The sequence below is a fragment of the Halyomorpha halys genome, unplaced genomic scaffold (assembly GCF_000696795.3).
Source record: "Halyomorpha halys isolate HHAL.00 unplaced genomic scaffold, Hhal_1.1 Scaffold1081.1, whole genome shotgun sequence".
In the NCBI taxonomy this organism is placed as follows: domain Eukaryota; kingdom Metazoa; phylum Arthropoda; class Insecta; order Hemiptera; family Pentatomidae; genus Halyomorpha; species Halyomorpha halys.
In genome coordinates, this window is record NW_027105331.1 from 313,834 (window position 1) to 335,784 (window position 21,951).

The 21,951-nt window shown below is 30.3% G+C and overlaps 1 long non-coding RNA gene across 2 annotated transcripts in view; it reads right to left on the reverse strand.

Moving 5' to 3' along the window:
• Window positions 1-21,951, reverse strand: part of LOC106688211 (uncharacterized) — a 95,444-nt gene that overhangs the window by 49,168 nt on the left and 24,325 nt on the right. Inside the window, exon 1 of one of the 2 annotated variants that reach the window (XR_010844239.1) lies at window positions 344-368. The exons of the other annotated variant lie outside the window; for it this stretch is intronic. This is a non-coding gene — a long non-coding RNA (uncharacterized lncRNA). Of the gene's footprint in view, window positions 1-343; window positions 369-21,951 lie in introns of those variants that run through there. 2 annotated transcript variants of the gene reach the window in all.

Genomic DNA, 21,951 nt, shown 5'->3' on the forward strand with positions numbered 1-21,951 from the left:
TTTCCAAGTAAGTTAAATGAATGATTATTTATGGTTACTAATAATTAAACCATTATCATGCCAATAGAACATAGATATTTTATTTTTGTTTTTGTTTTAATCATAAATAATATTATGTATTATTCCACTGTAAAAAAAATATATTATTCAAGATTCTGAAAAGTCCAGTTTGTCACAACAATGTTTCGCTTACAATCAAATAACGATTTGTAAAACTCTTATAATTCGAGGTCTTGATGTCTTCCAATTTCAATGGTATTATTTCCTCATCAACTTCCCAGTTAGTAGAAACGATTGAGGTCAGAGCCTAATAAAATCAACCTAAATATAAATTGCTACTCACCGGCGAAGTGAAGTCATTTATGAAGCTTGGAAGAGGAATTGGAGAAATACCGAACCAAACATGGACGTAGCCGGGAAGCTACTGAGGCGGTAAGTGGAAATAGAAGGGAACCCATGTTGGCGGTCTTAATCCAGTTTGCTGTACAAGGGTTGATCCAGGCATTGTTTTTAAGTGGGGGGTGCTTAAAAAATAATACGAATCTATTAATTCTACTAATATTAATAATAAAACTTTATTAGCTGTATTTACAATTATAAAATTACTATTTCAAGTGATTACGGATGCCCTTCCACACAATCAATCAGTATTTGATTACACATAATAAAACTTGTAATAAATTTAAGAAAAATCATCCACAAAGACCTTAATGTTCCATTTGTAACCGAACTAGCCCGAACGAGATATCAATCTTTCCATTATAAACTCCCTAACCACTCAAACTCATTAGTTTCTAATCTTGCTTCCTCTTTTAGTCCGGACAATTCTCCGAGGCATCTGAAAAGAAGATGGCCTCGAGACCTTATAAAATATTGTAAAAATATTTTTAGAGTGCTACCAATGGGTAGTTTCTCTACATGCTTGTACCATACCATTATGATTTCCTCAAATTTACATGATGTATTTTATGTACAGTTGTAAATATCAATAAATAAGTTCAATAATAAAAAAAAATTAAGAATCTTCCAAGATATTAATTGTCTAAGTTAGGAAAATTTTTATTTTTTTTTTTAATAACTTATTTATTGTTATTTACAACTGTATACATATATACACACCAAGTAAATTTACTGTAAGTTATATATGACATGATACAAACATGTGGAGAATCTACCCATTGATAGAACTCCAAAAACATTTCTAAAGGAGAAGATTTCGAGGTCATCTTCTTTTCAGACGCCTACGAGGATTATTTGGTAGGAAGGCAAAGCCAGGTTAGAAACGAGTTGGTTTGGGTGGTTGGGAAGTTTATTATGGAAGGATTGGTATCTGGTTCTGGCCAAATCGGCAACATAGGGGACATTGAGGTCCTGATGGATGATTTGATTTGTGACAAAGTTAGGAGCATTAAGGATTTTACGAAGGATTTTGGACTGTAAGGATTGGATTCGAGAGGAATTAGATGGTTTAGTGGAGCCCCATAGCTCAATTCCGTATGTCCAGATAAGGAAAAATTTAAACAAAAACCTACACAGAATAAAATATATAAAAAAAAATTGGAAGAAGATAGTTGACCGCATGAAGTAGATTGTAGGAAGATAGTCCGGGTGGCGGTCAATAAAGGTATCAAAATAGTAAAAGAAAACTATTTATTGTTAACCAAGTTTTTCCCCACTTTGCAGCGCTTTGTCAGGGCTAAATGAAAAACGAGATACAAACATTGTAAGAATTGACAAAACAATAAAATAAATCTACCGTGAAAATATGGAAATAAAATAAATAAACAAATATTTTTTTTTAGTCAATAGACTGTATCTATGTATTAATATCTAGTTTCTAGTCCTCCTAGATATATTATCCCTTAAATTATTACTATTATTTCTTTTATATATTTTATAAACAAAAATATTTGTTTATTTATTTCACTTTCGTATTTTCTCTGTATATTTATTTTAACGTTTTGTGAATTCTTACAATGCTTTATCTTGTTATCATTTAATCCTGACGAAGCCCTGCAAAGTGGGGAAAAACGTTGGTTAACAATAAATAGTTTTCTTTTATTTTTTTGATAGCTTTATTGACCACCACCCTGATCTTCCTCCAATACAAAAAAATATATATACATATTAGGGAGTTTATAATGGAAGGCTCGGGCTATATCGGGTGCATGTGGAACATTAAGGTCTTTATGGATGATTTTATTTGTGAAAAAGTAAGAAGCATTGAAAATTTTTCGATGGATTTAAGATATTAAGTATGGATACGAGAAGAATTATAAGGTTTAGTGGAGCCCCAAAGCTGAACTCCGTATGTCCAGATAGACCTTATTATAGCCATGTAGATCAGTCTTTTGTAATGGATTAGAAGTTTAAACGGTTTTTCTAGTTGTTATAGTCGGAATTAACATGCAGTTTAGAAACGCCTTATAAATTAATAAATAAAAAAAATGGAATATATACATTAACAAAATTAGCTTAATGAAATGTGTTTTTTTTTTTATGAACGTAGGGTTTAAGAGAACGTCTATTTTAACCTATTTATTTTATAAATGATATTTAGGTAAATGTTTTTTTTAACTGAAGTATATAGCAGTTCGAGCTAAAACTAGTTTTAATTGTTGAGTAATTATCGAGGGAAGATACAGTTCTTGGGGCATGGTGGTTATTTTTTTATAGCGAGAATAATTGTTGATTGTTTTCGAAGATAAATTAAGAATCATTTCCAGTTTTTTATAATTGGTTAAATACGTTGATCCAGACGTGTGAGTCTTATGTTAACTGTGATGAAATAACCGATTTATATAAAATTAATTTATTTTTGGAGCTTAATTTGGATTTTTTATCAAATTAAATTTTTTTTTTTGGTTTATACGCCTTCAACAGATGTTCAGCACATTTTAGAGACCTGTCTAGGGTGAAATCAAAGTATTGTACGTATTTTGACCCCGAGGGTTGAATTTGTGAATAAAAATCCTTGTGAAATGTCTTCTATATAGTAATTTTTTATTTACAAATCAATGTATCTGGGAGCCTTATAGAGATTGTTATAGAAATAATGTTATGTTACAACATAATATACATGGAAAATTTATAAATTAGATTGATTATTTCAATTTAGTATGTAGTATAAGTTAATATATTTAATTAAAATAATTTAATTGCAGTCTAAAGTCCTGAGAGTGGAGCAAAAAGGTCAAGTTGTCCACTATTTTTGTATAGATTTTTCAAATAGAAAACTATTACTAAAAGGATGATGATCCAGGCGTGGTCAAAGAAAAACTCAAATAGTGATTAAGTTATCTATATTGAGCCAACGTTTCGCCCCACGTTTCAGGGATTCATCAGGGCTAAAAAAAGATACAGACACTTAAATGATGTAAACATAAATTAACAAATTAAATGAAAAAGTTAAAAGATGTATAATGAAACGTAAATATTAAATAAGAATAATAAAAGGTTATAACGAAATAATATATAATATATAATAATACTACCTTGAGGAACACCAGCGGACTAAGAATAGAGGGATGAATAGGAACTCAATATATTTATTTTTTAAATTAGGCTGCCTTCTTTTGCTGATTAACGACCATTAAGAGACAAATAAATCTTTGGTTCATCAAACAGTCTTGTTTAAAACATGATGAATTCAACCAGTTTTTATGATCTTTATTAAAATTTTTCCAAAAAGATTAAAGCTAAATTGAGCTCTATACAGCGGTTGCCATTTTAGGATGTGGTGTTGAAGCTTCAGGATGTGGTTCCTGAAATACCGGATAGTCTACGATAACTCTCCAGTATTGTTTCACATCTTACATATAATTATAGTAGACGTTTAAAAAATTACCCTGATTTAAGTATTTATTGGAGCAATAAATGTTTTCAACTGACTGCCATTTAGTTCTCGCGTATCTTAAAATAAGCTGTATATATTCTTTCTTTTTTGTTTTATTAGTAGTTACTATAGTTTATAACAGTATCACTGATCAGTTATTAATTAATATGGAAGAAAGTAGAATTGTTGTTTTAAGTTATTAATTTAATTGATGTGTATATATGCATACAGTTGTAAATATCAATAAATAAATTATTAAAAAAAAAAGTTATTAATTATGAGTAAATTTTAACATAGGGTTATTTAATCTTGTGAAAACTTACAGAAAATTCAATATCACTTGCAGAGATGAGCTGAATTTTTTTTACGTCTATTTTGAAGGCACTGGTAATTTTTTGCGGCATACAGTAGTTGAAAAATGAAAAAATAAAATATCTTTTAAAGTTATTAGTAAAATCATCATATTTTATCCTGCCCTAATATGGCAGATTTTTCAAAATTACTACTGTCTATTCTTTTGTTTATTAACTATAACCCCTAAAGTATTACAGGTAGGTGGTAGGAAAGTTACTCTAGGTAGTATATTGTGAATGACTTGAGTGGGTAGGGCCGTTTGACATCCTCCTGGTTACTGCGTTGTGACTGCAGCGGCACCGTATTGAATTCGGCCAGAGAAGTTGACTTTTATTTCGTGGCGGTCCAACGAAAAAACACATGACCCCCACCTCGGTTATATATGGAATGACCTAGATATCAACCTGTTTTTGTTTTTTTTCTATCAAAAAAAACTTTATTTAATTGATAGATATTACAATCTGTCACGCTATTGTGGGCAATAGGTAATAGTGGTGAAAGATAACATTCATAATAAAATAAGAATGAAAATAAATGAATAAATCGAAGAAATAAAAATATAAAAAAGTGCATAAAAATTAATAAAATCTCTCTTAAAATATATACAAATATAAGAATAATGAAGAAATGAATATAATCAAACTATGTGTATGAAAAAAATAAATATATAAAATAATGTAATCTCTAGTCATATTTAGACTCTTATATACAATATTTACACAATCGACCTGAGGATCCCTGAGCCCACTCAGGATACCCCCACGTGTGAGGGGTAGAGCAAAGGTCATAAGATCCCAGCGCATCCCTCATCACTGGTAGTGAGCCGCTGGAGGCTGAGCAAATGCGCTAAAGCAAACACACAACGTGATTGGAGAATCTGATCATTGCCAGAACTCCAATTGTCCATTTTTATTCCAAAATAAGTCTCTTGGCCACTGCCGTTTCAACCTTCTAGGTGGGCTGTAGGGATGGGTGGAACTAGATAAGGTTTGAACCAAAGGATTAGGATGGTTGGAAAGGATTATATAGAATTTTGAGAACAGCCTGTATCTAAACCGCGTGTTGAATTGCCTTCCTCGTGTGATCAATGGCGCTGCACAATATTGAAGTCAAAAACAATTTTTCTACGGATTCTAGCGTCAAAAAAAAAAAGTTCTAACGATATCGACGAAACATTAGTGTTATGTTATCGAGTTCAGTAGTCATTAAGGAAGTTCATAATCAACTTTTAGAAATTCGCTAGGTTATTCTGAAATTTAATATTAACTATGATAAACTGATACGTTTTTAGTCAGCTGCAATGCCGACAGATGTCGTTCAGGTAGCCAAGACTTGGAGGTTGTTGAAAAAAACTAGCTCTTTGTAAAACACATGCTGTTTTTTTTTCTTCGGCGCACGTTCTATATTTGTTGTCCAGCAGATGCTTCCTAAATGATTTAAAAATATCATGTTTCTTTTCCAATCTGGTATAAGATGAATTTAATTCTCGAAGGACATTTTTGTTGATCCGATCTGTACTAGTTCACGTTTCTAATTTTGATAGTATAGAGGCTCAAGTTTGGTTAATATCAACAATAAACGGCCAATATCTGCGAAAAGCGTATAAAAAATATATATTTGAATTTTTTCAAATTCTAATGGATCAGCATGGAAGACTACATCAACTTTCAGCGAAATGCAAATCTAATTTTAATATTTGTGTTCATTATTTTATTGAATAAAGTTTTATGGATTGATATATGTAATTTATATTAAAAAATAGCCCAAAAATTTGTACCAATATCAATTCAGTACTTTTGGTGAGAAAAAATAATATTTTGAAACTTTATAAAATTATAAAATTCGGGAAATCATATTTTTAATATTAAACAATTGACACGAAATTAGTTGATACTGCTATTTTTAATATTGTCAACTGTTTTTTTTTTTTTTTTTTTTATAATAGTCATTGATTATTTTTTCAATATATTTTTATGGTTTTATAAATGTATATTTTAATAGAACACAGTTTTATAATTAATATAGATTTCAATTCGGTATTCAATTGTGATGTTGGGTGATACTATATGTCATGTCGATATCATGAATTTTAATCTTCGATTCTGGCCCTAATAATTTTGGAGTGATAGTTGAATAACAGAAGTAAGATTTCGAAAAAAAAAAAAAAAAAACTGAAGTGACTTAAACTTGGACTAGAGTTCACCAAATAATAACCATTATTATTGGAGGAACCACATATTATACTTTTTATAAATATATAAAATCAGGAGAATTGCTTAAGAAAGATTTTAAATTACTTTAATTTTAATCTTCTTACAGTTCATGAGAATGATATATCCCTTATAAATAAGGATGGACGACAACGAAGACAGGTCTATATAACATGTAAGTAGAGACACGATTTTGCATCTTTCTTGTTCAGAAATCCTATCTTCAAATTCAGCCAAACCTCGACAGAAATTTGAATCATAAAAGAGATTCCATCTTGACAAGAGATTACATGGAATGTGGGGATTCTTCCTACATATTTCCTTTTAATCCGCTCCTACCTCTCTGATAGAACCTTTAAAGTAAATCATAACCTAGCCTACTCAACTCTCTTTTCTCAGTCCGCCGGGGTTCCTCAAGGTAGTAGCTTGGGTCCCATTCTTTATACGGTTTATACAGCTGACATCCTAACTCACCCTAACACAGCCCTAACAACATAGGCTGATGACACATGTATACTCTCTGCTGTAAACAATGACCCTACTACTGCATCACATACACTACAGACACGCATAACATCCATTGAAGAATGGTGTCAAAACTGGAGAATCAAAATAAATCCTGACAAATCGCACTAGATCACCTTTACTCTCCGTCGTAAGCCTCCAGTATCCTTTCCTAATACTCCACTAACGCCTGTTGAACAGATTCGATACTTAGGACTCCATCTTGACTAGAGACTTACATGGAATCCCCACACTTGTCTGAAAAGACAGGAAACTGCTCGTAGATTCCGATTACTACAACACCTACTTGACAAACGCTCTAAACTTCCTATTTTCTACTAAAAACTATTATGCACTGTGATAATAAGACCTATTTGGACATACGGAATTGAGCTATGGGGCTCTACCAAACCATCAAATCCTTGATGCTCCTTATTACGTTAGAAATAAACTCATCCATAAAGACCTCAACATCCCATTCGTTGCATCAACATACTTCTTTTCATTCCAAAATCCTTACCCACCCAAACCCATTAGTTCTTAATCTCTCATCCTAAACAATTCCTGATAATGCAATATTGCATTATATAACTTCATTTTTATTTTATTTCCTTAATTATGTTATTTTACCTACTTATTCAATTACCTATTTCCACTTCTTTCATCACTTTATTTTATTAATTCCATTCTGTACAATTATTTACTTTATGTCATACTGTTTATATTTTCTTTTTTATTTTCTGTATTAATTGGTTATTATCTTGTTCTGTTCTTAGCCCTGAGGAAGGCTAGAAATTCTGGCCGAAACGTTGGCACAATTAAAAAAGTTATTTCAACTTGTTTGTGTTTTATCTTGACCGCACCCTCCAACCATCTTCAGCTCGCATAAAATTATATAATTTCAATGCAATAACACTTCTTTTTAAAACTTTTTCATCTTAACAAATCACGTTATCACTATTAACAATAAAACCTACCTGATAACTTTTAATGAATTGTGAAAAATCAATACTATGGTCGTCTCCTTAATAATGGCCAAAGGGTGGAAACGTTTCCGAATGAAATAAACTTAGTCGAGAGTAAAGGAACTATTTGAAGTTGCATTGATATTAAAATTAACCACTCTCAAACAATTAATAAAAATAAATTAACCAAAAAGCTTACATAATGTTTATTAAAAAAAATTATTTGGATTCTCAGGTCCGCAAGTTAGTTTTCATTTTTTTCTTGAAAATATGAAAATCGAATATACGTTAAAAAAATTAAGTATTTGAAGTTATTTTATTCCTGATTAAAAAAAAAAATTAAAATAATAAAGAGCTCCGGAACTCGAAGATGTTTACTTCAATATTTGGATTTTTTTTTAAATTTATTTATTGGTATTTGCAACTGTATTCACATAAAATATATCAAGTAAATTTGATGTAAGATCAAAATGGACTGATACAGGCATGTAGAGAAACTACCCATTGGTAGCACTCTAATCATATTTCCATACTAGAAGGTCTCGAGCCCATCTTCTTTCCAGGCGCCTCGGAGGATTGTCAGAAATAGAACAAGCAAGGAATGGAATTAAATGCAGGGAGTTAATATTGTAAATGACCTTTTTATGTACCGCATTGGTTAAGCTAAATTTTGCAGGATTAGTGTACATTATCCACACTTTTACACATTTTGGGATTTTACTGCACAATTTTGCACATTTCTGGCTTTTTACTGCCCGTTTTAGTTTGTTACTGTATGAAAATCAGATCTCTACGTATATCTATATATTTATTATATAGCATATAATACTAGTATGTAATTCTTAGCATATTTCATCCTGTTGTTGAGTAAGTAATTGATTCGATTTTATAAAGTGGTTCAAATATATTGATTAAAAACGACATGAATAATGACGATATTACGGTTCTTTAATTTAATTTAATTCTTGTAAATTTATTTCAATGTATTTTTTAGCAACTATCTGAGGAAATATGGGTCGAGCGTTGAGGCAGAAAGGAACTCTATTGTTTTTAATTAAAAAGGATTTGTTGTTCCGAATCCAGACACCCAACGCCTGACACCCTTATTTGGAGAAAATACCTCCGAAGGAATCCCTGTCTAAAAGAGCTCGGGACCCAGCAATGATGTAAAAGTGGCCACGTAATCCTCCGCTATTAAAGAGGCTGTGCATTCCAAGACCAAACAGTTCCTAGGTACACAAAGGAATCCCCAACCCGCCAAAACGTAGATTTCAAACTCCGTCAATTATTCCCAGAGACAGATTAAACCAGCACGGAGTCTGCACAAAATATTACCCGGAGAGTATGGGTTTTATATGATAAAAAATATAGCACAACTTTATTTAAATTTTTTTTTCAATTTAATGTGGATAAATTTAGAGAAATCATAAGATAAATCGATTTCTTCGAGTAAATTACATTCAGTATTCATTAAGGTGAGGTTACTTAGACGATATTACCCATCATGTGCCTTAACTCTCTTTATATGGGCCTTAGAATAGAAAGAGAATATCCTAAGCTCCAGTCTATAATCATTTAAGACGCGTAGATTCGAAGTCTTTTTAAACTTTTAGGAATAAAGGGTCTAATAAATTTTCTATTATTAAAATTTCAGCTCAAGAGGAACATTTTCTTTGTTAATTGAAAAAAACAGGTCAGTTTTAAGAAATTCAGCAAAACGCACTCCAAATCCTCTTATTAAGAACTAACGGTATTTAGAATTGTTTTCTAGATCTAAAAGAAAAAAAATTCAGTTCCTTAACATTGCTAAATATAAATATACTTATAAAAATTTAAAATTGTAATATTGTATTAAAATAATAATAAATTGTAGTAAAATTGTTTATTAAAAGATTTGAATGACATTTTGTTTTTGAAATACTTATTCCAAAGGATTTGTTTTGTTTTTTCCACGTCCATTTGTTTTCTTTTTAGCCCCTACTTTTTTATTTTTTTTTTATTTTTGGAGAGGATCTTATTCTTTATAAAGTAATATTGGAACCGAGTAATTAGAACCATAATTTATGCACATTTATTTAAAAAAGAAAGAGACAGTAATACAAATACTCAGTGAGCGAGAAAGTATTTGCACACATTGTCTTTTCTTTATATAATGAATTTAAATAATAATAAAATAGTTTGACGTTCCTAAGTAAAAATTACAATTAAAACTTGTTAAAAAACGGTATAATTTCAATTAAAAATATTGGTCATAATAAAAATGTATTTAAACATAATATAAACACAAGGAAAAAAATATTTGCACACTATGTTTGTTTACTTGCTCTTGTTTGTATTCTTGAATATAATCCTGTTCTTTTCTTTCAGCATTATAAAATATTTCAATCTATCAAGTTCGTTTTAATTTAACAGATCCTAATGCCTAAAACAAGTGAACTAAGTGCCGCTACTTGCGAAATAATATATTATAATCGAAATAGCGGATTAGTTAGGTATTCATTTTCCTACCGTCAGATATGAAATTAAGAGATTTGAAGAAAGAGGTGCCGGTTGTGTCATATACTGCAAACTGCATATACCCGGCACAAAGGACGTCCAAAGAAAATAAATGAGAGGATGAAAATAAAAATAAAAATTGAAGCGATAAAAAATCCAGGAGTTAGTGCAGGGTTCCTAGCTAATATGGTCGAATCGACTTCTAGGGTCTGTGTGAGCACTATAAAAATTAGATATGTTTTAAATTATAAAGGAATTTACAGCGGGGTCCCGAGAAAGCAGCCTTATATCAGTGAAACCAATCGCAAAAAAAGGCTCTTATTTGCTAAGGATTACATCAACAAGCTCTTCAGTGTTTTGGGAAAATGTATTATTCTCTGATGAGAGTAAATTTAATTTGTTTGGATCTTACGGCAGAAAGACGATATGGCCAAGGATGTGAAGAATTCAGGAAGCAAAACGTCTCAATCAAAGTTATGGAGATGGGAGTGCAATAGTTTGTGGACGCGTGGATTATAATGGTGTAGGAAATCTAGTGCCTATTGAAGGAATTTTAAATGCAGAAGGTTATGTCAAGATATTGCGCCGTAACCTGCCAACCAGTGCAGCCAAATTAGTAATTCAGGATCGGTATATTTTATGCATGACAATGATCAGAAACATAAATCAAACAAAACTAAAGAGCGGTTAATATTTAACATTCGTCAACAACTTCATATCCCTCCACAGTCTCCTGACTTAATCATAATTGAAAATTTGTGGTATATTTTAGATAAAAATGTTCGAAAAAACTAAATAACCGGAATACACCACCTCAAGGATCTTTTACAGGATGAATGGGAACAAATTAACGCGGATTTAATAAAAAACCTCATCTTACTCTTTTTTTAATATACACTGATGGTTCCAAATACGAAAGCTCGACCGCCTCATCTTTCGTCACTCACGATTCAACCCACAAGTTTAAATTACATAAGTTATGCTCAATATACACCGCCGAACTCCACGCGATAGCATCAGCCCTCCATTTTTGATTTTCAATAATTCAGAAGACTATTGAAATAACTCAGATTCGTTGAGCTCTCTAAAAAGTTTGAGAAACATGTACCCCGAACATCCACTCATCATAAGAATTCAAACTTTTCTTCTAAAATTATCACAACAAGGTAAATCCATTATTTTCATATGGGCTACAAGCCACATTGGCATTGTTGGTAACGAGCTCGCAGACAAAGCTGCCAGAGAGGCACTCACGCTCCCTGGCCGAGGCACCGCCATTCTTACCCCATCAGAACTCAGTGCACCCCTTAAATTACAAATATTAGAAAAATGGCAGGCCAAGTGGGATAAAAGCTCTCCAAGTAAATTAAAAGAAATAAAACGATCAGTAAAACCATTGTCAACATCCTACCGCAACAGCCGCAGGGAGGAAGTTGCTCTAACCCGCTTGAGAATAGGTCATACTCTCCTCACCTGATCAGAAAACTGCCACCTCCAACGTGTAAATATTGTCAGTCCATTCTTACGATTAGACATATTTTTGAAGAATGTACTCACTATTTGCCAAAAATAAACAGGATAGGACTGACCCCAAATTTATCAGAAGCTATTACATATGAGGAAGCTAAAATTACATTAATTTTTGAATTTTTAAAAGCACATCGCCTTTTTTATAAATTATAACTCCTCTTCAATTTGACTTTTTTTAATTTATTTTTTTTTAATTTTAATTTTATTTTTTTATTTTTATCTTTTTTTTTACTTTTATCACACCACAGGCGTTGATGACCAGAGGGCTTTACGCCTTTAAGCAACAATCAACAACAACAACAACAACCTCGTCTATTCACCACTCCACCGAGACGTTTATAAGCTAATACATAATTTATTACAAAATAATAGATGCCAACGGACTTACAAAACATTAAATTAAAAAAAATAATAATAAAATGCAAGGTGTGCAAATACTTTTTTTTTTGGATTTTTTGTTAGTTCGATGTTAGTCATTTGAATTTTATTTCTAGTTATTCAGTTATAAATATACTTTTTATTTTTGAAGTAACAGGGTTTTTTTATTGTACAAATTCATAATTTAATAAAAAAAAGCGTGGTGTACAAATACTTTCTTCGGTCACTATATACTGGGCTTGCAATACGGGCTGCCAAAGTTTCTCTTGTTCCATACCCTACATTATACTTGAGAGTGATTGAACTTTGCTGACACGAATTACGGAAGGAGTAGGAGTCATTCAATCAGTCGCGCGTGCTACAAGAAGTATATTTCTCTTTTTGGACTTTTTGCTTGGAGCGTACCAAAATATTCAGAGTACATTTGAAGTTTTGAAGATGTTAACTTGATTTCGATCTAGATATAAATCTGTAATAGTTACCTCAAAAGTTGGTATCATGAACAGAGCTAAATATTTTATTTCATGGATAAAATATTCCATATATTCAAATATGGATCTTGAAAGAGGAGGTACATTGGCTTGAAATATTAGCTTGTAATATGGGCTGGTCTTACTGTCTTTTTCAGTTCAGTATTATTATAATTCAATTAATTTTTATGTCCTATTATGGAATTATTAGATTAAATTAATTCAAAAAGTATAAATAGAATTAAATCATCCTTGAAATCTGTAACTTTTGGTAACTTGCGAAATGTTGACAATTTGTTTTTTGAAACTTTGTGGAGCAGAACCCCTAAACTTTCTTTTGAGATCATTATCAACTGACTTTCCCAAGTTCCTTTCTATTTAATGTATAAATTCAAATTTTATAAGTTTTAGCATACAATTTTATATTTGAGGCTTTTATGAATAAATTGTATTACTTTTTTTTTTAAACATATCCAATCCTTACAGTCCAAATTTTTTTTTAAAATCCTCAATGCTCGCTACTTTATCATAAATAAAATCATCCATGAAGACATTAATATTCCATATGTAACCGATCTAGCCCGAACCAGATGTCAATCATTCCATTATCCTTGTTCTTCCATTCCTAAAAATACTCCGAGGCGCAAGAAAAGAAGATGGCCTCGAGACCTTCTAATGTAGAAATATTATTAGAGTGATATCAATGAGTGATTTCTGTATATGCCTGTTTTATATCTTTATGATCTTACATCAAAATATGAAATTTACTAGATGTATTTTTATGTTAATATCATTAAATAAATAAATAAAAAAAAACATGTTTTCTTTTCTTTTTTTTTCATTTTTATGCCCCAACAATAACAAAAAACTTCTAACACTTTTTGTTAGATTTATTTACTTTTTTAGCTAATTTATTTGATGCAATATTCTTAAACGCTCGATATTCAAATTTTACTATTAAATTTGTCAACAGCCCGTAAGAGTGAGCCTGTAGTAATGTTAACTTTAATATTTCCTAGATTTCCTTAACAGTATTTTATATTTTATACGTTTCACATGCCATTAATATTAATACCTCTTAAAAAATTGGTAGCCCAAATTGGTACCACTTCCTCTATTATTTTTTAAAAAATTCCAAACCTTCAGAAGCTACTAATTATTTTTCTGCACAAGATGTATGGAAACGTAACCGTACATAATGCAAAACGGGTAATATTTCTGATAAAATGTGCATAAATTTAAGATAAAAGCATGGTATACCAACACTCTGCCACTCGAATGGGGGCACTTTCGTTTTGACTAATTTATTCCACCATTAAAAAAACCATCAGTAGTACAGACAACTCTTATTGTTAACGTTAAATCATCAACAAAATAAAGTTATGTAGTTAAGTATAGGAATTTTTAATTTAGATAATATATTTATGTATAGAGACTAGTATGATTTCTGATTGATTTTTTTTTTCTGTTTTATTATTGATTAGATAAGCTATTTCCTTTTTTAGCATCAATTAATTCTATACTCTAATACGGTCAATCTCTATCTGAGAAATACGACGCCTGTCAGCTTACTCAAACTTCCACATGTAGGCAAAATCGATTGCGACACCAATGCAAGAAAAAACACCAATAATTGTAATGATAGCTCCATAAATACAATCACAATTATTAGTGTATAGTAGTCATCGCAACTACATTTTCCTTGTACTGAAATTATAGTTGTGAGCTCTAACTACTTTCCTCTAGTTGCAACTACTATAGTTGTAGTTGAACAGTTTTTTTCTCAACACTGCTTCACATTAGGTGTAATTATTTAGCGGAATTACTCCAATAGGACAAGAAGCTCCATAGAAGGAAGATGTGGGTGTCGATTTGGAATGTGATGCTAACCGAAAATATAATTTCGGTTTATCTACCTACACTTATAACATACATAACTATATGTGTAAATATTAATACTTATTTTTGGTAACTTTGGTCTAGTATTATGTTTAATGTGTTGAATTATTTAGAAGTAAAAATAAAGAACACGACAGCCCATAAAGTTAATTTTACAAAAAAAAATCTTTTAACGTTCTATCATAATTTTATAGTGCTTATTGTTTGTCCTAAGTCTTGTACGAAATTTAACTTTGAGCTAATTTTTAATTGTATAAAATTTTATAAATCATAAATTTTATAAATAGAAATCAAAAAATAAGGCAATATAATTCAATGACGATGATAAGAATGTTTATTGCTTAATACTTAAATGAGATAAATACAATAGAAAAAATGTATTTACATTTTGTATGTAATAGATCGATAATTTTAGTATCATGGCATCAGCAACGAGTTGCCAATTAAATCTTTTTTGCTTACTTTAACTACTGTCCATTTTATAATACTTTATTATTTTATTTTCTTGCTTGGGTCTATAGACCTCGTAGACCTTTGGCAGCCCAAACCAGCCTTTTCCACGCCTGTCTGTCTTTGGGTAATGATTTCCAGTTTGCTGCATGCAGCTTCTTCACATCTTTGTCAATTCTGGCTATCCATCTGGTCTTTTTGACTACCACGTGGTCTCTTACCAACTATACTGGCATGCATTGTTGTGTAGAGGCGTCCTGATGGACTACTTCGAGCTACATGCCTCGCCCATCTTATCCTCCTCACTTTCATATCATGAGATATTGACAACCCAGTCTCTGCTAGCTCTTCACTGTTAGTTCTCCCTCATGTGTTAAAGCTCTGATTCCATATCGCTCCTGTAATTGCGAGAAGGACTTTCTGCTCAAATTTCTCGATTCTAGTTTCTAGCTTACCTGTTAGAGGCCAGGTCTCGCTGCTGTATATTCTGATATAGGACTGGCTTCATTATGGCATTATACACCCTTAATTTCATATTTCCTGGGATTTCAGTATTCTTGGCAGAGAGTAGAGTCCGTTGATAATTTATTTATGTTATAGTGGAGCCAAAGTACTGGAAACTTTCAATTTTCGGAGAACATTTAATTATATACTTTGTTTTATCTTCATTTACTTCTAAGCCGATTTCCTCTTCTTCTCTTTGAATTTTTGCGATAGATATTATCTTGGTTACACATAATAAACGAAGGCGATCTAATCAATAATTTATTAACAAGTAATAAATAATTATAGACTAGTAATAATAGTTATAAATAAGTATTAATAATTTATATTTGTTATAGTGACATAATATATTCTGATTGCTTTATTTACATATTATTAAAAAAATATATTATGATTTTATATTAGTTTTTATCATATAGTAATTATAATTTATAATAATTATAGATAAGTAATAAATTATTACTCTTATTTATGTAGGAATTGAACGTATTTGGCTAATGTGGCTGCCAGTGATAAAGACTATTTATCTTCCTGAAAGATACGTTAGGCGTCGTAATTCTTCTGTGGACTAGATTCTAGAGTGAGGTTTTAACCGTGAAGGATATTCAGTGGCTTATACTATCCAAGTTAGAGAATGTTCGGGACCGTTGGGGATCAATAGGGGGAGAAAAGTATTACTAAAACCCTGGAAAATCACCCAAATGGCCTCTTGACACGGATAGTCTTAATTACAAAATCCTCAACTAGGATCCACTCATCACAGTTGGATTATTTTATCACCTCAAAATCCAATATCATTCTCATCAGTGGTGAATAGTAATGCGAAAGATAGCTGAGGTGATTATTGGATAAACGCCACAAGCACCTGCTGTACCCCACGTGAATAATGGAGGAGCTACTCACAATCTCAAGACAGAATCAATCGATGTAGGATTGATATTTCAGCGGCCTTAGTTCTGTTGGTTTAGGGTATTTTGTATCACGAATATCATGGGATCTTTGGAATGATATATCGAAACTCGATGGCTAAATAAATCATTAATGAATGTTGAATGATTCTGTTGGGCTAATTTTTAAACAGTGCGAAATACATATCAATTTTTACTTAAAAATACACACATTTTTGATAAATACATTCATATCCTTCGAAATATCCTCTGTTTAGGGAATTATACGTGAAATAATATAGAAGTGGTATCTAATGTTATTTTTTACATATAAATCTATTTCATAGATTTACAGCAATGGAAAGCTACAGTGGAAAATCGTATTCCAATTTCTGGAAAACTTAAAATTTTTGAGCTACTGAGCTTAGATTTGGTTTTTAATTTTCTTTTTTTTTTTCTTCAAAGTTTTCAGCATGCTGTCTAAGCTTCAAGATTAAAGGATTAGTTATAAAAATTAAGAAAACCGTCAACTCTTAAAAGTCGTACTTTTTATTGCTTATGTACTTTATAGTAAAAAACTAGAAACCCAAAGTCATTTAAATTTTTTCTATCTTTTTAAAAAATCTATCCTTTTTTAATTTCACTTACCTATATATGGAATATATAGGAAGGAAATATATTGCGATCGTGAAAAATTGCAAATTCGAAATTTTGACGGAAATACTTGTTTTGTGGTCACCTGAATACAAAAAATATTCAAAAACAAAAACTTGACGAAACTGAAATCACATATTTTAGACGGGTAAATATCTTAAATAGCCCGACCGTGCTACTTTATAGGATCGATTTTTTGACAATTTTTTTTCTCGATTTTCTCGAAAACGACTTTAACGATTTTGTTATATTTTTCATGTCAATGTAGAATTGAATGTTATTTAATATAAGCTTGGTCTTATCCTCATATGAATAGTCTGATAGGATTTAAGCGCTATCTTTTATTTTTAATATTACCCAAAAGTACCTTTAATTTTGTTTATATGAAAAAAAAAATCTCATTGTTAGAAATAATAAACAATGGATAAATACAAAATATTAAAGAATTTGATGAATAACTTTGAATAAAAAAAATAGTTATGAAATTAACACGAGCACACATGAAACAAAACTTTGAGATGTAGTTATGGTAGAAAGTGAAAACACGCACTGCATCAGAACCCTTGGTGGGGGGTCCAAATTTTCAATCCATGGGGCCACTATGAAAAAAAGTAGAACAAAAAAATTAAATTCTCTAAATAGTAGATTGCATCCTGCACTAAAAAAACATCTAAGTATATAACCAAAATATTTCAGAAAAATAAATAAGTTATATGATATACTGCCAAAAAAAATACATTTTTATTGTTATACATTGTTTCCTTGAAGTCTCTACGTTTATCAGAAGAAGCTTTTAAGTTTAGGAAAAAGAGCGTTATTCTTCTGAAAAACTTCTTTACAGAAATCAGGAAAATTGCTGACGTTTAAGAACTTTTGTAAGAAATTCCATAGATATCTTAAACTATTAAAAGAACTGGTCTCATCTCTAAGTAATTCTTCAAACAGTGAGGTAATTATGCCCGCATATAAATATATAAGTATTGCCCACATACAATGCCTGGCTACGGGTTGTCATATTTTTGCATTGTGTTATGATCGTTAAAACGAAAAGTGAAATCATATATAGTACGTTTTCTTCTTTTCGCTAAATCATATTTTATTTAATAGTGATTATAATTTTTTTTCTGTTTAACAAATATGTTATGATCTTAGGAAATTGCGCGTACATCTCTAAAAATATTTTTAACAACGTATAAATTACGTTAAATAAATGTATCCTTATAAATTTACAAACATTTGCTGTCATTGGATAAACGATTTCCCGCTGGTATTATAATGGGACAGGTGCCTTTGGAAAACAACATTGAAGTATTTCAAAGACCACTTCGGTCTGTAGTAGCCGAGGAAGAAGAACATAAATTATACTATGTTAATTTTTTTTTTGGCCTTTTTTGTTCAATTATTTGGGAAATATAGTATTTACCAACGTACAGCTTTATGCATCACGTCGGTGTCACCAATTTGACGTATTTTATAAACAATCACACACTCTATAAACTGCGGTGGCAGTAACAAAGTAATAGTACAAGAGCCGAAGAGGAGAAAAAAGGCAGTTATCTCACCCCAATTTTTGATTTCTTTAATGAAAACTATGTATAATTACTAGTCAAAATTGATGAGTCTGCCAAGTATAGGTAGGGGGAATAAAAAATGGCGGCTGTTTGAAAGCGATAAAAAAATTTAATTTTTCATTCGGAGCTCTATGTCTTAAAAAGTAGGAACAACACAAGAAAACCTAAGATAACATCATTTAAAGATGAGCAAATTTGCTAAAATATGAACCCTAAAAGAGTTATTCACGTTAAATAGTTCTCGAGACATAGCTTTTTAAAAAGCAACATTTCATAAAAATATTGTATGGGACGTACTGAAAGATCTATAGTTAGTGAATTTATATTGAAAAAATCTATATCTCAAAAACCATTTGACGTACAGATGTCTATTAGCACTCAAATTAAAGCTAGTTTAATGAGCTACAAAGTAGTTTATGATGTTTATCTTCGTAGGAGTAATAGTTTTCATGAAATTTGCTAGTATAAATTGATTTATAGTTGTTCAAACAAATTTTGATTTGCCAAATTTATATTCATATGTGAATATCATAAAAACTACTACCCCTACGAAGATTAGTGTCATAAACTACTTTATAGTAAGTTAAATTTCATTAATTTTGAGTGTTGGCAGACATATGTGCGTCTTATGGATCTACAGATACATTTTTTAAAAAATCCAACATTTTATACAGACAACTAGAAATTAACATTTTGTGAGTTTTTTTTGTCAAATATCTTGAAAACTACTAGTCCTACAAAGATAAACATTATTAACTATTTTATAGTAAATTTAACTAGCTTTAATTTGAGCGCTGGTAGACATCTGTACGGCAAATGGTTTCTGAAATGAAGTTTTTCGTACATCAAACTTATTGTCCAAACAACTATAAATCAATTTATTTTAGCATATCTCATGAAAACTACTTCTACGACGATTAACATTATTAACTATTTTATAGTAAATTTAACTAGCTTTAATTTGAGCGCTGGCAGACATCTGTACGTCACATAGTTCCTGAGATATAGATTTCTCAAAATAAATTAACCAACTACTAATCTTTCAGTAGATTTTGCTTTTTAAAAAGCTATATCTCGAGAACTATTGGACGTAAATAGCTCTTTTAGGGCTAATATTTCAGTCAATTTACTCTTCTTTAAATAATGTTCTCATAGATTTTCTAGTGTCGTTAGTTTTTAAGATATAGAGCTCCGAATGAAAAATTAGTGTTTTTTAAGGTTTTGAAACAGCCGCCATTTTTTATTCCCCCTACCTCATCATTTTGGCAGACTCATCAATTTTGACTATTAATTATACATAGTTTTCATTAAAGTAATCAAAACTTGGGGAGAGATAACTGCCTTTTTTTTCTTCCCGGCTTTTGTACTATAATTAACCCAGTGGCTAACACTTTCTTTATGTACATTTTACATTTTTGTTTTATGTTAGTTAAAGTTTGTTATTTACCGTCTAGTAATTTTTTGTGGTTTAAAGAAGTGTTTATTTGATTAGGTTTTACACCCATTGGTTAGCCAACCGCTTGAAAATGGTAACAGATGTTCAATTTAATTCAATCATCAATGTTATAAATTGTGCTCAAGTAAGAAATCGCAAAAAAAGAATATTATTTTGTATTATTTAATCAAAGGTATTTAATACAATTTTTTTTTGTTTCTTCCATCGTAGTTTATTAAGTTTGTGACGTTTATAAATTACGTCAAAGTGGTGACCCTGACGTGATGCGTTCTAGCTGTGCTCTAACGCTTTGCTATACTATACATGTCGATAAGTCATAGCTCCTTATTATTGTAAAATTTAAACTTTTAACATGTCAAATGATAACTTTTTATAATAAAAAAAAAGTAAATTAATTCCATTCATTTTAAATAACATTAATTGGAATTAAGAGTGTTATCTATTACTGCCATTTCTGAGTAATACATATATAAGACATTTTGTAAAACATGGAATATAGTTGATTTTAGTATTCATAAATACAACCTATGAGAGTTATAAAATCAATCGATTTAACTGGGATATAAGGCTGGCGTGTTGCTCAAGACGGTTCTACCCTAACCACCCAATCAACCCCCAAAGGATTTAGAGATAGCGTGCAACGAATTCCCGACATTAGGAATGCTTTTTTCTTTTCTTATGAGATTTTAATCTTCTTTGTACTTTTTTTTTAATGAACTTTCATTCAGTCAAAATGAACGGAATAGCTAGGATATTCCAGAAACATTTCGATAAAAAAATGAAATGATAATAAATAAGAGTAAATATCATTAAAAGTAATCAATTAATAAAAATTAATGATTTTTATTTTGTTGTCTGTAGACTTACAATTTTTACCATTGATTAAGTTTTATTGCCTCAGACATGATCTTTTTTATTTTTTATTTATGGATGTTGTAGTATTAGGTGTTCAGTGCCATATTCCTCTCTACTTTTAAAAAACAGAATAAGTTACTTAGTATAATATCAAAAAAATTAAAATCTTATGTATTTGTTTAAATTATATTTTTGTCATCAATAAGAAACCATACCATCGGATTTTGCTCCTCATATTTCTGGACGTCATGTATTATTATGTGTTAATTCATCGTCTATTTAATTATTAAAAAAAAATTATTTGAAATTGAAATTATTCATGGTTAAGTTGGATCTTATAGTGAATCGGATGAGAAATAAAAAAAAAAAATGATGAACCAAGCTCATAGATATTTAATTAGAATAAGTTACTATAGCATGTTACCTCAAAATTAAATTACAATTTTATATATTTCTTAAATTATATATTTGTCATGCAAATCATCAACAAGAAATCATATAGATTTTTGTTCTCTATTTTCCTGTCTATTATTGTTGTAAATGAAATTATTTATAAGTCTGGTTCATCATATTTTTTATTTTTATCCTGATTCACTATAATATTCAACCTACTATAGGATAGTTTTGATTTCAAATAATTCTTTTTTAGTTATAGGAGATGATCAAATTTCATATATAAGATATTCTAATACATGACGTCCAGAAATATGGAGAACAAATTTGCAGGTATGATTTCTAATTGATAATTTCCATGAGGAAAATATAATTTAAAAAATGCATAAAATTCTAATTTAATTTTGTGGTAATGTATTACCAGTATGTACTATAGGTAACTTATTCTGTTTTTTTTCTTAAGTACAGATGTATATGGTTCTGGACACAGAGTGCTACAACATGCATAAATAATAATGAGACATATATATGGTAATATCA